Below are 21,194 nucleotides of genomic sequence, written 5' to 3'. Positions count from 1 at the left end.
CTTAAATGTTGTGTAAACACTATATACCCCAGTATGTTGCAATAAAATAGGCAGTCCATCCTCAACCCCTTTTGCACATGGGGTCAGGGTGTCACTTCAGCAGTGGCAATTATCTCAAGCCAAGCTTTACATTGCCGGGTGGCTAGCCCTGCTGTGGTAGTTCATCAGTACCACTCACTCATACATATGGCCAATTTAGAGTGTCCAATCCACCTACTGCAAGTCTTTAGAATGTGGGAGGAAAACAGAGCAGATAGAGGAAGCCCATGCAGACTTCTCCTCAGCCAAGAATTGGACCAGAGAACCTCTTGCTGTGAGGCAACAATACTAACCGCTGCACCACTGTGGCTGTCTATGTAGTATACATACAAAATCGTAAGCATGTGTACTTTGAATAAAACTATGCATGTAAATTAAGAGACATATTTTGTTTATGTATTGTTTATGTATTTAATTGTTGAATTGCTTATTTATTATTTTTAACTAAATATATACTCAGCATAGTATTATACGTCCTGTAAACAGTACCCTGCAGCTTGTAAGCAACATCTTACTTGATCTACACGAGAAACAGGCAGCTGTTTTTAGATGAGTGGCAACAATTATGACTTGTACTCTAACAGTATGTTTAAATTCCAGGCAGATGGATTGTAGGGGAGGTGTCTGTGATCTGGATGTGCACTTGTATTTTAAATAAATTGTCATTATTTGACATTAATTACAATAATTAAATATGCTGAAGCTTGCAAGCCATTCTGTCAGAAAAGTAAACCCAAAAAAAAGGCTATAATGTTACTGAACAACCTGGATCCTATTAAAATGCTATGGAAAATGCACCGGAATGCTGCTATTCAGCATTATCATCTGGGTTTGTCTGCCCCTGATCTACAAATTACTATATATTCTCAACACATTCATCTCATCTTCTTCATATTATTATGCATCCTATACGCACTGTCCTGCAGTCTTTAAACACCATCATACATCATGTATACTCTGCCTTGCATTCTTTTCACATTATCTTGCCTTCTTTTCAAAATATTCTGTAACCTGTATATATTATGCTGCAGCCTGTACACATTATCCTAAATTGTCTACACTCTGCCTTGCACCTTGCATCCTGTGAACATTATCCCACACCCTCTTTATGTTATTGTGCACCCTCTACACATTATAATGCAGTGTTTACATGATATCATATATCATGCACTGTATCATGTATCCTCTTTGCATTATTCTAAAAGCAGTAGACACCACACATCATTTACAGTCATCCTCTGCATATTAGCTTATATCATGTTCCATTATCCTGAAGCATGTACACATTGTGTATAATCTGTACTCTGTCATCCATCATGTACACATTATATGTTGTCTAGCAATATTCTAGAACCTGTACAACCTGTAGCATTATACATTAACTTACACATTGTTATATATCTTCTACACATTATCCTGCAGCCTGTACACATCATCAAACATCATCTATACTCTTCCATGCATCCTCTGCATATTGTCCTGTATCCCCTTCATGAGATCCTGCACCGTATACACATTCTAATCACACTGTTAGTCACTCTGTACACACTACACTGCATCGTGTATATCATTGTGCATCCTCTATATATCATCATATGTCTACAAATTATCCTGCAGCTTATACATACCATAATGCATTAATGTATTTTCTGTCCATTATCATGCAACATAGATACATAATCCCACAGCCTGTATATACCATCGTACATCATCTATACTATTACTATGCATCCTCTACACATCATCCTGTACTGTCTTCATATTATTATGCTACCCTGTGCACATTATCATGTGACCTGTGTATATCATCATACTTCAGCTCCACTCTGATCATACTGTATTCAACTGTCTTAATCACTTATACACTTTTACATATCATCTTCATATTATCATGTGTATCTTCTGTACATCTTGCTTTCCTAGCAGATAACAATGATGTTTCTATGCACTGCATTTTATGTATATTGTCATGCATATCATACCAGTTGCTGATCATATTTTCTTCATTCATAAAGAATAGTACTTTTCTTTCCAGTGCCTTCACGGTGTTTCTATAGGTGAAAAAATAAGGAGCTGGTTCATACTGCTTCTGTCTAAGATCAGCTATGTTCTATAGTACCTCCTTAGTCTTCTGCTTCCCCCTTTCCTGATAACTGTCTGACTTATCCCTTCAGATTAGGGACACAAGTGAACAAATGCCTGGTATAAAAAGCTGGGGAAAGTATATTGAGAGGAGTTCAGGGCATACTGGTATGGTGCCATCCTGATAGCGAGAGGGCTTTTTTGGTATAGCCTACACACTGCCCCACCCAAATGTCCAATGTGTATTACATATGGTCACACCTCTGGGGTAGCATCATTGGTTGCCACCAATTATTGCAAGGCCTTGGCTGAATCCTTCCCCACCAATAGATAAGGTGACAAAAAAAAATCCTCTGTCCTAACTCCCCTAACCCTACTCCTCAGGATTAGTAAAACACACAAGTCTGTTCCAACCCATTCACAATTCCAAACCTAATATGAATAAAAGACTGGAACCAAATGAACCCATTCCTAAGAAGTCTGAGGAAGAAAGTGTTGAATAAATTCCTTAGGATTAGATTTACTAATTGAACATAACTCACTCAGGTCACAGTTAGGACTCCATCTCTTTACTCCAGAGAGCTGGTAGTTTCATATAAAATTTCTATTGAAACAAAAATGGTAACTTACACATGAAATGTAGAAACAATTAATACAACTGGTGATCATTTTTACACCCACCTCTCTTCAGGTCTGTTTAGATAAATTTGTTGATCTTCTTCTTCTTTTCCCAGTTAGGGGTCACCACAGCAGATCACTTGTCCGCTCATGATTGGCAGTAGAGTTTTACAGTGTTGAGTTGCCAACCCAGCACCCAACCTTCCATGGAAGGCACACACATGCACACACTTATTCCTAGGGCCAATTTATAGTGTCCAATCCACCTACAGCATGTCTTTGGGAGGAAACCGGAGCACCTGGAGGAAACCCACGCAACCACAGGGAGAACATGCAGACTCCGCACAGAAGGCACTACAGCTGACGATTGAACCAGAGAACCTCTTGCTGTGAGAAGACAACGCTAACCGCTGCACCACCGTGGCCGTCCATAGATAAATTTGTTGATGCACTTCCATTTTTTTAACTTGATCAACAACTCAGTACATTTCTAAAAACTTAAATTGGCTCTTTGCTGTGTGTATTCAACAACTTCAGATATAAGAACATGTAAATCACATATGAAAAGCACATATATTTCTCAATTATTTCTGAGTTCAGTTACAAAAGGTAAGTTGGCATTCTATTTGCTGTGTCTTATCTGGTTATGTAAACTTTTTTTCAAATAAATTATTGTTCTTTTGAGCATCAGAACATAGTTCTGTCTTTGTGACACTATATCTTCATCATACCTTCAGAGAAACACCATTTAAAAATGCAACCTACTACTGTAGTTTTTATTTTATTATTTTATCAGATTGTAAGAATGCATATTACAAGAAGTTTTCTGGTACTGAACTATTGTCTTTTAGGGCCTTATCCATTTGCTATAGGAGCTCTTCCTGTGGTTAGCCACCCTGTTGTTCAGAATTCTATCCTTGGATCTTTGACTGTGTTGCCTAATTTTTTTGAGCAAGACTGTGTCAAGTATCTTGATAAAGTAAAAAAAAAAAAAGCAATATCTTCAACCTTTCTGTCTCAGTAGATAATTGTCATTAGTATTCCCTTTCTGTATTTGGGATGCTTTGAATCTTGTGTCTCACTTTCCTGTGGGTACCGAGTCTTTTCTTGGATTTATTTATTTATTGTCATTTGGGTACCAGGAAAGTCCGAATGGGTAGGAATCCATTTTCAGCGGAGGCCCTGGAAGAAAAACTCCAATTTCTTTCCTTACTGCTTGCTTAAAGAGCAGATTCTTTCTTTAACTTTTCCTACTAGCAGTGAAAGAAAATTAGTATCCCTGTGATTTTTTTGGTTCTTCCATACTACTACCCTTTCCCGCTTGCTCACATAAAATTTTGTGAAGGGAAATAACGTTTTCTGCCATACAGATAGCCAGAGGTATTACAGTATATTCTGTATTTCTTGGGATCCAGGAATGCAGACAGACAAAAGCAGTCTAACTGGGCACGTTTTGATTTCTCGAGTTTATATTCATAGTTATTGGCTGATTTGGAAATAAATGTGTTATAATATTCATTAGTATTATCTCATGAACAGTATGCATTTTAAACTGGAACTAAGGCAACATTTATGCATAAGTAATAGTGATACAGAGCCAAAATATTTAGTAATATGTTTTTTTTTTCTGTCTCAAATGTCCAGTTAGGATTTACACATCTATCCTGCTGCAGTCTCCTCAAGATCTGTAGATATACTATTTCGGTATCGTAGTTGTCTGAATGTTATTAATGCATTTATAATTAAAAGTGCTCAAGTTAAATGTATTTCTAAAATACTAGGGTGCATTAAATGTTGGCTATTTTAAGAACATAATGCTTCTTTGTATTATGTCTTTGCGAAATTTGGCTGTCTGTTAGGAGCAACTAATTTGTAGATGTAAGTTCTGGATATGTCCTGTGTAGTTACATAATTAAGTGCTACAATGTTTGGGTCTCATGGAAGGGACATTCTTTAACCCTTAACTATAGTGGAATATCTTGCCTCATATTTTCATTTTCTCACCAAACTTTATAGGCTTTAGTCTGTAAGTAACTTATTTCATAAAATCAAGACAGCATTTAAAAAGTTGTCTTTGAAGTTTTCATCCAGTTATATTTACTTGCCATCTATGCGGCAGCTTTGTGCTTTACTGGCTTTTTAAAGGCGGTAAAACACTTTCTGTTTTTGTTTTGTCTTTTGTAACTTGTAATACATGGAGTAGAAAAATACTCCATGCACTACAAAGAGTTATGACAGTGTTCCACTGATCATAACCCTTTATTATGCATTCTCAACACTGATGCCAAGCATCCATGTCTCAAACACATAATAATGTGGTTATAATTGAAGACCATAACCCTCTATCATATATACCTCTCTGACATAAAGCATGTACATAGCCAGTTTCTGTAGTGTATAGAATATGCTAATTATGCTAAGAAATTTGCAAAAAGACAAGCTTGTTATGCACTTTTCTGATGTTAGGGAAGTGTATAATAGATTTTGTAGCATCTGGAGTGTATGGATTATGCTCCAGTACCAGAAAAAAAGTAAATAATTTTATGCATATCTGTTAGACAATAGAGATGCATATACATTTTGCTATGTACCATTTAGAGCTGTTATTTGCTTGTTTGACACTAGAACATCCACAGCATTCATCAAGGAACAGCTCTGGAGAATGGTAACTGCTTTAAAACTACTTTGAAAGATGTAAAACACTGCAGCCACACAAAAAAGGCAGACTGAAATGTTTCAACAACTTTTAATGCTAGTACTCCATCAGGAGTACACTTATCCTCTGGGCAGTGCCTGCGTAACAGTGTTTTATGGCTTTCAAAGTATTTTCAACATTTTGTGCTTCAAAACTTTTTTGTCTGTAACTGATAGGTACCTAAATCAGCTACAAGGAATTCTAATCAGTTTTCTTCAGTCATAACTACTTCTGTTTTTGCAGTATTGATGTCAAGATTTACCTCTCAAGCTTTATTTTTCTCCACTTACAAGATTAATTTCTTGACATCCATGTTGAGAACACATAACAAGTTCACTATGATCAGAAACCTTCTGTATTGGGGGCATGGCCAAGATGCTGATCTGGTAACAGCACTATCTCTCAGCTCTCTTATCTCATTACTATTCCTGACAGGAATGTTATGAAATAAGTAATAATTTGAGGAAATATATATTGCTAACAACTTTGTATTACCCTGGAGCATCTACAGAAGAAATTTCACTGACTAACTTTGGATTATTCCTGTCAAATTAACTGCTGGAAGAACAACACTACAATCAGCTATACAACACAAGTCACCTTAAGAATTCAGCTCAGGACTCTACCATCAAAAAGGAACTACATTCACTCATTTCTAATATACAGGAACTCACAATCAAAATTGATAAAATGGATAACAAAATAGATACTTTCAAGGAAAAATGCTCACAGCAACTTGAACAACTTCTGGAAATGTTTACACAACAGAAAGGGCAAATTTCACTTATGGAACAGTCATTAAATGACATTGACTCCAGGCTTGTATTGCTCAGTCTCTGGATTGGATCGCGTAAGTGGAAATTCCTTAAGATTCCAAGAGCAGGATAAGTTATTTCTTATACTTATTTCACTGAACTGCACTTCTGAAACACTTATAATTGTGCTAAACAGTTGATCTACTACATGTTGCACTGTTATAAAGCTTTTTTTATTGTTTCACTGCATTTATGTACTGTTTTATACTGTTTTAACTGTATTTTTCATTGCTAATTGCATGTTTACTGAATAACAACTCTAAACTGCTTTTTTAATACTGAGAGTTGTATTTTCTGTTTGTGAGTGCTCTATCCGAGCTTTTCTGTGCATTTTTGATAATTGTCTATTTACAGTTAAAAGCATTCTCTAGAGTCTGCTCCTTGATCTGTTTAAAACTTTCACTTAGTGGCTATAGCTAGGAACTGTAATTTTTCCCAGCCACCCTCCCTAGTGTTGTGTGTTCTTATACTTGGTGGCTTTGCAGTTGCCTGCCCATACTGTATATTTGATCTGTGACACTCCTCCCAGTCTAGTGTCATTAGTTCACTCAATCTAATAGAGAACATTTGTGAAGGCCAACCCACTCAGATTCTTAACGTTGAATTAACTTCTGTTCCAGCTTTCTCCATTTTCACTTTTACTGGGGAAAAAAATCTAAGCTTGCTTCCCCCCTTTCCTGTGGCAGGTCTTGTCCAGATACGGATTTGCTGTGTCCAGGACTGTTTGTGAGCTCCTAAGCCCCCCCCCCACTTAACTGGGGTTAAACTATTCCTGGCACCATAAAGTCTGTTCTTCAAAATTTCCCTTGCAACTAGCCAGCTTTTTAGTTTTATCACTCAAATCTGTTTCTTTGAGCTCAGCACTTGTTCAGAACTCATTGTAAGCACTAAATAAGTTACAAATTACTGCAGCACTCAACTTTCCTCACTTGTCTAGAGGAAAACAGTTTTTAGTACTTAATAAATAAGCACCTATTCAGGCATGTCTAAAGATCAGCTCCCGGTGTTTTCTCCTGTCTACCTGATGAATCTGGGCATCTTGGGACAATGCAGCAATTGCTTCATGTATACAGACAACCCTCTCCTCCTACCACCCAACACTATGACCTGTGATAGATGCACTTATATAGCCAAACTGGAAGCAAAGCTCTCTTCACTAAAGACCGGCCTAGACAGTCAGGAGGAGAAGTTAAACACTTGCACCGCACCGCACCGCACTCATCACATAGTCTCTCAAAACTTACACCACCAAAACACACACACAGAAGCACAAAACACACCTACATTCACGGAGGCTCTCAGTACAAATCTACCCAAACAACAGAGACCTCCAAAGCAGAAATGCAAGCAACCTCCACCCCCCAACACAACCCAAATGACACATAGCCCACATACTCAGTGTGCCACTCAACTACAGCCCATAAGGCATAACGTACCCAACACTCTAGTCATAGGTGACGCTATAGTCAGGCACACTGATGTTCCACTCACCAGGCTAAACAAGGAAAAAGTTACTGTCAGCTGCCTGTCAGGTGCCAGGATCCGCCACATAATGAACACACTCAGGTCACACCACAACAAGTACAAATATGACTCTGTCATTGTCCATGTTGGTGTGAATGACCTGAGACATACCTACCTGGACTACATGAAAAGAGACACGGAGGAGCTCTCCGATCTTGTAGCCCAAGCAGGTATGACCCTTGCCCTGAGTAGCATCTTGCCATCACCTAGAATGATACCACAGTACAAGGACAAAATGATTTACTTTAACAATTGGCTAAGCTTCTAGTGTCATTCTAAGGGAATCCAGTATCTGTCTGCCTGGGATGACATGATCAACAGACCACGCTGCTTTGCCAGAGATGGCCTGCACCTATCGCCCTTGGGATTCTGGATACTGACAAAGGCTCTTGCCACCCCTATAGTGCCTTTTTTAGGCAAGGTTTAAATGACAAATTCACCAATGTAACAGGTACAAGCAAGCAAAATCTGAGGGTAATGCTACTCAATGCTAGAAGTCTAAACCTCAAAATGCACTCACTCGAGGCACTCCTTAAAATGGAGAACATTGACATCTGTGCAGTGACAGAGACCTGGTTCAAAGCTCCAGAGAGCACCCCTGCATTACCAGGCTATAATTCATACCACACCTTTCGGCCACCAAACCCGGACCGAAACACTAAAGGTGGCGGCATGGCCATATTCATTAAGGATATCCACACCTCCAAGCTAGTTGCTCAGCATAATGCATTCGAGATTATCCAAGTTCAACTAACTCTGGGCAAAACCGCAATCCAGATTGTAGCTTGCTACAGACCCCCCACCATGCCCCAGGATTCCCACTCCTTTTTCTTGATACACTGGAAAATATTAAGGTACAACCCAACACTCTAATAATGGGTGATTTCAACTGTACCAACTCCTTTGCTCAATGTTTTCTGGAAATCATCAATTCCAACGCCTTGGATCAACTTATCCACACCCCCACCAGGGGCAGCAATATCCTAGACCTAGTCATCACCAACATGGGTGACCGGTGTTCCACACCAGAGGTCAGCTCCTCATTGGTCAGATCTGACCACAAGCTAATCACCCTAGACATCCACATCCCACTCCCACCCCCTCATTAGGAAAACAACCGTGAAAAATTTCTCCAAAGCCAACTTCACACTTCTTAAGACAGAAGTGGCAAACTTCATGACACCGATGCAGATGGACAATAGAGGTATGACTGCTGAATCCTACACAAATGCACTTTATAAGCACTTACATGAGTGCATGGCTCATGCTATCCCTAACAGAACCAATATGCTATCCTGCAAAAAAAAGGAAGCCAATCTGGTGGTCTTCTGCCATAAACAAACTCTACAACAGAAGAAAGAAACTGTTGCAAAAAAGAGTAAAATCCCACGATTGGAGGAACTCCCTGGAAAGCCTCAGTAAGAAGCTGAGATTCCTCATAAAATCCTCCAAAGCTAGTTATGAAAACAAAATTGCCACTGATTCTAAAGACAAGCACAAAGCATTCTATAGCTATGTCAAGAATCTCAATGGCAACACTCAGATCTGCTCTGAGTTACAGCACAATGCCACAAAATATACAGAACCAACTGATATTGCCAACATCCTGTCAGATAGGTTCAGTGCTAAATTTACCCCCCTCTCACCACCTAAAGGGCCCATCTTTATACCGGAAGAATGCAAAGTTCCTGTAATCACGGCTGCACAGGTAAAAACCTCACTCTCCAAAGCCAAGAACACAGCATCCATGAGACCTGACAGCATCTCAGGCTGCCTTCTACATGAACTACAGAATGAACTGGCACTCCATCTAAGTACCATGTTCAATCATAGCCTCACCTCAGGCTTTGTGCCCATTGAATGGCGCACCATGACAGTTATCCCACTCCACAAATGGGGGCCACAACAGACCCCAGGAACTACAGCCCCATTAGCCTGATGAGTCTGGTCTGCAAGGCCATGGAACGTATCATCATGGAACTCATAAACAAAGACATTGGAGATCTCCAAACTCTGTACCCCACACAGTTTGAGTTTGTAAAAGGCAGATCATGTCTCCTAAACCTGATAGACTTCTTTGAAGTAGTCACCAAAGCCATAGATGATGGCAAGGTGGTTCACACAGCCTATCTAGATCTTGCCAAGGCATTCAACACCATCCCCCACTCTGGAATTATAGATAAACTCACTAAACTAGGTATAAATCCCTATGTCACCAGATGGGTTGTCAACTGGCTTACTGACAGAACCCACACTGTGAAAGTAGCAGACTCGAAATCAGACTTCAGACCAGTGACAAGTGGAGTACCACAGGGTTCAGTCCTGGGTCCTCTCCTGTTTGGTATCTACTTCTCTGAAGTATAGGCTAACACATAAGGTCTTTGGCTAACTAAATTTGCAGATGACTGCAAACTAGGAGCCATAATCAAAACTCTTAACGATGTGAGCATCCTACAAAAGGGCCTCACTGAGACAGATGCCTGGTGTCAAAGACACGGTCTCAAGCTCAATGCCAAAAAGTGCATTGTCATCCCCTTTGGTAAAAACTCTGTACCCATGAACTACCACATAGGCGGTAGTCTACTTAACACCGAAAGTGTGATAAGATACCTTGGGACACAGGTGGACAGTAGTCTCTCCTTTGATAATCACATTGCCACAGTGGTCAGGAAATCCTTCTACATGGCACACCTCATCACAAAAGGTTTCTCATCCAGAAAAAAAGAGGTCATTGTTCCCCTCTACTCATCACTCATTTGACCCATTATAGAGTACAACGCCCCTTTTGGCATGTACCTCACAAGACATCTACAACAACTGGAAAGGCCACAAAAATACCTCACAAAGAGGATTACTGGCCTCAAACAGATGCCTTATGCAGACCGTCTCAAAAAACTGCAGCTTTACTCCGTCGCATATCGCCTACTCAGAGGTGATCTCTGCCTAACATACAAAGCTATGTCAAACCCAGAGCTGTTGGACATGCTCCACTTAAAGAAATCCCAGTCCCTCTAAGCTACACGCTCTAGGGACCTAAACCTTGTCACCACAATAAACAGAACATGCTGGATGGATAGATTCCTGTCCCAGAAACTTCCCATATTTTGGAACAGACTACCTATCTGTGTCAAACAGAGCTCCTCATTAGCACTCATCAAGAAAAATCTTGATGATTGGATGTGTAATAGGAAATTCACCCCGGGGATCATTTCTGTGGTTCTGCTTGACAGGGGCACAGGAAAATAATTTTCTTGGGTGGCGAAAGCCAGGGTACCTTTTTGGCTAGGCTTGTATTGGCCCTAGGGCCAATAGCCTAGTACCTACCTATGAACCTATGAACTACTAACAAAAGAACATCAAACAGAATTTTTATTACAACAGAATACTTACTTAATAAAAAAACTTGATGATATGGAAAACTGAACAAGAAGAAATAACATCCAGATATATGGTTTACCAAAGAAAACAGAAGGGGACAGCATAATAAACTTTCTTACCACCTGGATACCAGATATAGTGAAATTACCTGAAGCCCTTTCTTATGGCATAGAACGTGCACACAGATCATTAACAACCTCTGGAAATACCTCTTCAATCAAAAATAAGCCAAGATCCATAATTGTGAGGCTTTTTTTCTACCCAAATACAAAGATCTTATCCTAAGACATGCCTGGGAAAATTCACCCATCAAATATAAAGATGCTCTAATCAAATTTGACAATGACTATTCTGTGAAAGTGTTTTCCAAAAGAAAATAATTCCTACCAGTAATAAAACTACTAAAAAAGAAGCAATTGAAAACTCATCTTTTGTTTCCAGCAAGACTGAGAATCTTCTTGCCAGGGGGAATAAAAATCTTTGAAACACTGGACTCAGCAATAAAATACCTTTCTAACAACAACATCTTACCACAAGAAGAATCTATGGAATAGACAAACAGTACACCCAAAAGAAATCAGAAGCCCACAACTGGAAGACTGTTGAACAAAAGAAGAAAAAAATTGAAAGATAAATAAACATTTATATAATATATATTGTAAATGTTTAAACAATGATACAGAAGCAAGAAAAAGACTTCTTGTTTTCAAACCAACTTGAAGCAGGTACCCCTTTATAATTATTCATTAAATACTATTAGATTTATTTAAAAATGGAAAAAATTCATTTCTATAATAATTTTTTAATTAATTTCTGTTTTATTTATACATTAATATTTAGAGATTTTCATATAGTCAACATGTAAAACTTCAACAAATAGAAAAGTCCTTATACGAGCATCCACTGACAGACTAATGCTTGACAAGCCTTTAATTGATAGATTAAATGAGTTGCAAAAACTGTTTGAAGTTCTTTATTAGATACAGGGGGCAGCCATGGTGGTGCAGCGGTTAGCGTTGCTGCCTCACAGCAAGAGGTTCTCCAGTTCAATCCACAGCTGGGGTGCCTTCTGTGCGGAGTCTGCATGTCCTCCCTGTGGTCGCGTGGGTTTCCTCTGAGTGCTCTGGTTTCATCCCAAAGACATGCTGTAGGTGGATTGGACACTCTAAATTGGTGCTAGGTGTGAGTGTGTGTGCCTTCTGTGGAAGGATGGGTGCCAGGCTGGCAACTTGACACTGTAAAACTCCACTGCCAATCATGAGCAGACAGGTGATCCGCTGTGGCGACCCCTAACCGGGAAAAGCCGAAAGAAGAAGAAGTCTTAAACTAAACGTTCAGATCTGCACCCTTTAATTTAATTGGACTAGCTACAGAAATGACCAACAACTATTGCTTTAGTAATGAATATTATTACATCCTAAAAATACCATAGAAGTAATTCCACTGACTTTTAAATGTTTGGTTAAGCTTTCGATAAAATGAACTAATACAGCCATCACACAGTTCAAAATTTAATGTTATGTCCCATGTTATATTGCACGTCTCATTATAAGTATTAGAAACTTTGAACTACAACAGAATATGTATAGGAGTGATTAATTTACATTTTCCATTTGTGTAGTGATTTGCTGTAATATGTAGCTGACATTGAAAACAAATACATCTGCTTTTTTCACTAACTGTGGGTAATACACTACAGCCGCAAGCACATTACCTTAATCAAAAGAGAAAAAACATATTTTCTTTCCCGCTTGGTCCTCAAGATGATTACATCAAGTTTAATACATTATTCACATTAGGAAAGCTGATTCCACTCTGCAACTGTTCCCTCATTGCGTACGTCTTCTCCTGAAAGCCTGTAATCAAAACTTCATAAGGCAAAGACCCAGAACATGGAAGTACGCTTCCTTCTTAAAGTATCAGTACCATTGTGTCCCCCCTTTATAGTCTTTAAATATTTCTTTATATTTATCATAGCTCTTTAATTCTTAATCACAGTTCATAGTCTGAGGTTGAAAACAAACTCATATTCACTGACTACCAGTTCACAGAAGGCATTCAGTAAAAAGTAAACTTTGCAAAACAGAATTATTTTGTGTGGAATGCAACTGTTCCTTGCATACCTTTCTTCCTGAGGTGTCCCCCTGCATGCACGCTTAATTATACCCAACACAAGAAACATTACACCTAAGTTAAAAATTACAACTTTGCAAGTTGTAGCAATGTAGTTTCTAACAGTCTGCACAGTGTACATCATTTGGCAAATCTGACACTTAGATTTCATCTGACTATTACTTTGAAACTTTCAGTAATAACAGGCGATACTATATAATGCACTTAGAAGTGCAGTATTAATATATTTAATTATTACATGTCGTCTATGGAAGAAAGAAAGACAAGGCTCCACCAAATATTGTATTACTGCAGAAACAAGCATTTAGACATGCAGTATCATTCAGCGATTTCACTATAAGTTGCTTCATCAATAAATAAATAAATAGTGCTACTTATCATTAATCATTGACACATTTCAAATTGCTCTTTATATATTCTGCTGGCAAAATGCACTCAACCATCATATCACATTTTACAACAGACTTCAGGTGCTTTCTTACTTTAACGATCCAGGATAATTTATGGGACCATTGCAGTTTGGTTTATCAGCAGCATTAACACAACTCTCTGTCACCGCCAACACGCATTACCACTAATTAGTATGTTGGGTTGCAGATGATCAAGGACTGGGAAGTTTGAAGTGTTATGTAGACTAGACCATACTTTGAAAATGCTTCATAATGAGTGAAGACGGGCATGTTGGCCAGGTTTTTAATTGCATCATAATGATTTGGTCTTGTATGAGCAAAGATGAAAAATGTTAAAATGTGTATTATTATTTTCGCTGTTGTGATGCGTGGACTCTACTGATCACACTCCAAAAGTCAGTAACAAATAATCTTATTTTAATTCATAAGTAAGAATTCCATTGTTATTAATAAGTCTTATGCTGTCATACACAAGGCAGTCAGCAGAAAAGTATAAGGAAAATCAACTCACAGCTTCGAATTTGTTAACACACGTAGTATTGTCATGCAGATACAGAAGTGTGGAAGAACAAAGCATCTAACAGTTTTTAAAGTGCTGATTCGTTGATGTGTTCTTTCCTTTATGTCATACATTCATAGACAGCACATTTTCACAGAAATAGCAATCAGGTATTTCTTTAACTCAAGCAACTGTGAACTTATCAAGTTAATTGAAGCTAAACCAAGTACAAGTGAAAAGCATGTAATATATACTGACTCAGTGTGATGAACAGTCCACTTTTCTATAATAATAAAATGTATTTACTGTACAACACATACATAGACCAGTCTGTATGTTCTAGACAAATTGAACAGGTTATTGGTATGTTCCTTTTTGCCACATAACCTCTCCGGTTCAGGTATTAAGGTAACATTGAAGGTGCCTTGTCTACTAAATTGAAGGTGCCTTCTAACTACTTGTATAATTCTTTCCTCCACTGTTCTATCCAATTTATAAAAATACTTAAAAAAATGGGTCATTACTATTAGGGAGGTACATGTTAACTATAACAATTTTACTCTTCTGGATTGATCCTCTTCATGTAATCCCCCATCCCCCAATTCTGCTTATTTTACATATTTCAGTTTTAACTTTTAAACTTTTATGAAATAAAATGACCACCCTCTACTCCCTCCAACAACATTATGGCATGTCACCATGTATGCTAATTCCTGTTCTTGCAACTCATGTGCCTTACTTTTCTTTAGTTTAGTGTTTTTTGAACATTCAAACATTTTAACTTCTAAAAAAAAAAACATCTGATAAGAAAACTCTGCCACATTTCAGGATATGGAATCAATATGTACTGCTTATCTGTTAGATCTTGTTTCCTTACCTCCATTTTCTGACCTATTTCTTGCACCACCCCATAGAAAAATTTTGGTGAACTGATTCCCCTGGGCAGTAGTATTACTCCTTTAGCCATTTTATATGCCCTCAGGGCAGTAGTAAAACTCCTTTGGCTATTCTATATGCCTAAACCAAAAGTGGGTGAACTCACTTGGCTTGTTTTGCAATGAGACTTAAGAAATGAGCAAGCAATCTCACTTTATCTCACCAGCTGATAGTCCTCCGTATGAACACCTCTTATTTTACCATGAAAGATGTAATTTAAGATGCACATTTGAAAAGAAAAGATAATTACCTAAGACATATTACATCTGCATTATCACATGCACATTAACTGTATTGCATTTGCATAAGCACCAGACACTAAAACAATATGGTGTTGCATTTGAAGTCTGACTATGTAATTGTACTAATGAACTTCAAACCTCCCTTTATACAGACATAAACGTATGACTTATATACATTTCAATTAAATAGAAATGTGTCTCTCATTGGTACAGATGTACTTGGCATACTGAAATTTGTATTTGTTATTGAATTGTCAGCAAAATGCAGTGATACAAACTGCTGGGGACTTTAAGGCGTTTTTATCTTTACTATATGGATGCATACTATAATTTTATGGACCTAGTTTATATCGTTAAAGAAAAAAAAAACTAGGGTCATTAAGCCATATATAGCACTATTTCACTATTAAGGGTCCATATGGTGAATATGTATAGCTCTGTTTCTCTTTTTGTTTTTCTTTTCATTATATACAATACATATGTACAGATGGAAATGTTTATTTAGACATTTATTACTAATATTAAGCTGACTTTGTCATCTTAAATGTTAAGTTTGAATGTCTTGTTTTAAATACTGATTAGAAACAAACATACATAAAATAAGTGCATCATTACTATATTAAGGATGTTATGAACTTTAGATGTGTTGTTAACAATGCATCAATACATTTTTTCATATATTCACTTATTAGCTGACTATATCATTCTTTTAAGGTATGTAAATAATATTATACTGATTTTGAGGCTAAGAGAGATTAACCTAAACACGATTCACAAGATAAGGTTTGCCTGGGTAGTTTTACTAGTCAGGCAAAGAGGTATATTACCTCATAGTGTTAGGGATTGTATTACACGATTTGAAATCATAAGTTTAGCAGTTCATTCTTTTTTTTGTTCTATTGGTTTAGTGTCTACAGGAAATATACAGAATACATATATGAAGAAAGAATCAAAACATTTTTATAAAGCAAAACCAAGGATCAGAATTACTTCCATAAACTATCATACAAATCAAACATAAAGTAAAACATGAAATGTTTATCTATAAATGCCAATGGTCTGAATAATAGTAATAAGAGGAGATGTTTATTCAAATATATAAACTTACATAAGCCACAAATAGTATTTTTACAAGAGACACACTTGTTAGACATTGATATAAACAATATAAATAATAACACGTACACAGTACTAGCAAGCTCTCAATATAAACAAAAGAAAAGAGGAGTAGCCATATTAATACGTAATAAAATCATATCTCCCAAAATAATTAATACCTATTGTGAGACAGATGGTATGTTTTGTCTCGTATCTATGGAACTGAATAAGAAAATCTATACTTTAGTAAATTTATACTGGATACCAGGACTTGGACTAGAAACAGTTAAGCATCACTTTGAAGAAATAATCCATTTAGCTAAAGGTAGCCTGGTAATAGCAGGAGATTTTAATTGCATAACAGAAGTAAAGGACACAGATTCAAAAACTACAAGAAGAAAACTACCTCTATCAAAGGCAATTTTAAAATTCACAGACACAATGAACATAAAATATATAAATTAATTTGCTGACTCAGACTCATTAATTTACTCCTTTTACTCACACAGACATAGGACTAACTCTAGAACAGATAGGATATACATATCCAATGACTTAATAACAAAAATTGAAAGAGTTAAAATAATAAACTGTCCTGTATCTGATAAGCATGCAGATACAAATTCTATTACAAGAATACCTTCTTACATCACAAAATTAACAAAATTTAAAGAATTCTATGAAAATGAAATTAAAACATTTCTTGAATTAAATATAACAGAGGATATCTCCGAAATATATATATATATATGGGACTCGTTAAAAGTATATATAATATATATATATATATATATATATATATATATATATATATATATATATATATATATATATATATATATATATATATGGGAGGGTATTATCTTGGTACATTAACAAAAGGAAAACCTGGAATAAAGATATATTAGAATTACAAAAGAAAGCTGATAAACTGAAACTAGAAGTTCAGAAAGGAAATGTAGACTTAGTTTAGGAACTATTGCAAACCAATAGCAAATATGAAGAAATTTTGCATCATAAGATTATGATTAATCTAGAAAAGATAAAATTTAATTCTTATTCTACAAATCCAAAGCATCAGAAACAATTAGCAAACAGAACAAAAAATAATCAAATCCAAACAAAGTAAAGAAATATACATATATATATATATATATATATATATATATATATATATATATATATATATATATATATAATTCTAAGAAAAAAGTAACAGACCTAATTAGTATTTTGGAAGCATTTAGACTACAATACAACTCTGATAACTCTTTAAACTCTCAAGAAATACCCTCTAAAGATATAGAAAAATATCTTGAAAATAAAATTCTTACTAGGTTAACACAAGAACAAATAAAAGTTATAAGTAAATTGTAGTATTCGGGCAGGTAATGTTGTTATTGTGCTGTGGGGTCGCTATGGGGAATTAACAACATGTAGTGTTGGTTCTGTATTCTCTGGTGACTCGTTGGTTCCGATGTATGTATGGCTATGGAGTGGTGAATATGTAACATGGGTGCGCACCTGGAGGTTCTGAATAAAGAAAGGCCTTACAACTCCAGAACTGTGTGGTCTCCTTATTTACCAGGATATAACATATTGGCGACGAGGATGGGATGCCTCCGAGTCCGTTAAGAGTGTAAACGGCGGGGTGCAGTTAATGTCGGACGACGAAGAGACTGGGGCTGCCGGAGTTATGTCTGTTTCCATGTTAGGGTCGCTGGTTGCAAATGACTGTCAGACACAGACCTGGGAGGAGTATTGTGAAGTGTTGGAACATTTTTTTGAAGCAAACCAGATAATGGATGCGGGCCGGAAGCGAGCCATATTGCTGAGCTCGGTGGGCAGCAAGACGTACAGTCTGATGAGGAACTTATTGAGTCCTGATAAACCAGGGGATAAATCGTTCACGGAGTTGATGAGCTTGCTTCAGTCACATTATAACCCGAAGCCGAGTGAAATAGTCCAAAGGTTCAAGTTAAATTCAAGGACTAGACTAGCCAATGAAACGGTAACGGAGTATGTTGCGGTGCTTAGGGAGCTGGCGCAACACTGTAATTATGGTGACAGACTGACAGAAATGCTACGTGATAGGCTCGTATGTGGCATTGCAGATGACCGCATACAACGCAGATTATTAGCGGAGCCTGAGTTGTCGTTTGAAAAGGCCTTGAAGTTGGCACAGGCCATCGAGACAGCGAATAAAGACATTCGTGATTTACAACCAAAAGCAATCGAAGGGGTTGGGAGCAGGAGTGCTACCCCACTGCCAGTGCATAAAGTGGTCATGGAGCATAAATCACAAGGGAAGTCTGGTCAGTATGCCTGTTACAGGTGTGGCGGTGAACATTTGTCACGGAACTGTCGTTTCTTAAATGAAAAATGTCATGCTTGCGGAAAAAGGGCCATGTGAAGAAGATGTGCAGGTCAACGCCTCTAGGGACCAGCAGAGAAAGGGGGAGGAAAAGAGCAGCATAACGGACAGGAAGGGAAACCGGAAAATAAAACAGCAGTATGCACACCATATGCGTGAAGGTACAGATCAACAAACCAGGGAAGAAGAGGAAGTGTTTACTATGTTTAACATGAAAGAGGCAAGGTTGGTAAGAGTCGATCCCATTACAACCCAGTTGGACTTAAATGGTAAAATGGTGCAGTTTGAAGTGGATACTGGATGTAGTGTGACAGTGCTGTCAAAGGCTGAGTATGGGAAGTTATGGCTAAAAGAAGCTCAGGAGCTGCAGGACTGTTCAGTGACTTTGAAAACATATACAGGTGAAACAGTTCCCACACTGGGGATGGCAAAAGTAACTGTAACACATAAAGACAAAGTCAAACAGTTGCCAGTCATGGTGGTGGCAGGTAATGGACCAAACCTGTTAGGCCGGGCGTGGCTAAAGGAGCTGGAAATGGGCTGTCTACAACTCCATAAAGTAGAACAGCAGATGCTGACATTGCAAGAGGTGCTGGAGAACAACGAAGAAGTGTTCAAAGAGGAACTGGGTACCTGGAGGGTCCACCAGCAAAGATACACGCCAAAGAAAATGCAACGCCAAGATTTTACAAACCCAGACCCGTACCATACGCAATGAAGAAGAAAGTGGAGACTGAGTTAGAGCGACTCACCAAGCAAGGTATAATTGAACCAGTAAAGTTTTCGGAATGGGCGCACCCATTGTGCCAGTATTAAAACCAGATAATACTGTACGCATATGTGGGGACTACAAGCTAACAGTGAACCAAGTTTCGAAGCTGGAGCAGTATCCAATACCAACGGTGGAGGATGTGTTTGAAAAGCTGTCGGAGGTGAAAGGTTCAGCAAACTGGACCTCAGTCATGCATATCAACAAGTTGTTCTGGAGGAAGGGTCAAAGCCATATGTCACCCTTAACACACACAAAGGTTTGTTCCAAGTAAATCGTTTACCCTTTGGTGTTTCCTCTAGTCCAGCTATTTTCCAGAGAATAATGGAGGGACTGGTGTCAGGAATTCCGAAGGTGGCTGTGTATTTGGACGACATCCTGTTGACGGGTAGGAACAATCGCGAGCATCTGGAGACTCTGAACGAGGTGCTGAGGTGACTGCGAGAGACTGGTCTGCGGGTGAAGCGGAGTAAATGTGCTTTCATGGAAAAGGAAGCCGAGTTCCTGGGTTACAAGGTGGATGCATCGGGCCTACACCCTCTGCCAAACAAGGTAAAAGCTATCCAACAGGCCCCTGCACCCACAAATGTTACAGAGCTGAAGGCCTACTTAGGCTTACTTAACTATTATAACAGGTTCCTACCAAATCTGTCAACGCTGTTAGCTCCTTTACATACACTATTAAGGAAGGAGACCCTGTGGACGTGGCAGGAGGAACAGGACAGAGCGTTTGAGCAGTCCAAGAAACTAATGCAGTCCTCAGAGGTTTTGGTGCACTACGATAGTCATAAGGACTTAATTCTGTCATGTGATGCCTCACTTTATGGGTTAGGGGCCGTGTTGGCACACCGTATGCCAGATGGACAAGAAAGACCCATCGGGTTCATGTCACGAACCTTGACACAAGCGAAGTCCAACTATTCCCAGCTAGACAAAGAGGGTTTGGCTGTAATTTTTGGAATTAAGCGGTTTCACAAATACCTCTATGGCAGGAAGTTTACTGTTTGCACCGATCATAAGCCCTTGTTGTCACTGTTCAACGAGATGAAGGCCGTGCCTCAGATGGTTTCTCCTCGCATTCAGAGATGGGCTGTAACATTGAGAGCTTATGAATATGAGATTGTTTATAAGCCCGGGAAACACCATAGCAATGCGGATGCGCTGAGCCGTCTGCCGCTACAGGGGCCTCTCCAGCGAGAGGAAACGGAAGACCGAGTGTTGATGATGGAGGACATCACGTTGGTGTCAGCGAGGGAACTGAGCGAATGGACACGAAAAGACCCGGTGTTGGCTCGAGTGTTTCAGTGGGTCCAGCAAGGCTGGACAACACAACAACCTGATCCAGTTTTCCGGCCTTATGAGGTGAGGAAAACAGAGCTGAGTGTGCAAGATGGATGCGTGTTGTGGGGGGCACGAGTGATAATTCCGCCCCCAGGAAGATGTGCACTTTTACAACAGCTGCACCAGGGTCATGTGGGCATCACCCGAATGAAGGCCTTAGCATGAAGTTATTTCTGGTGGCCAAAGTTGGATCACGACATTGAAGCCGCTGTGAAAGAGTGTAACATCTGTCAGCAACATC

This window comes from Protopterus annectens, chromosome 7.part1 (assembly GCF_019279795.1).
Source record: "Protopterus annectens isolate FY-2018-M chromosome 7.part1, PAN1.0, whole genome shotgun sequence".
NCBI lineage: Eukaryota > Metazoa > Chordata > Ceratodontiformes > Protopteridae > Protopterus > Protopterus annectens.
The sequence above is the reverse complement of the archived record's forward strand: the minus strand, read 5'-3'. Positions refer to the sequence as shown.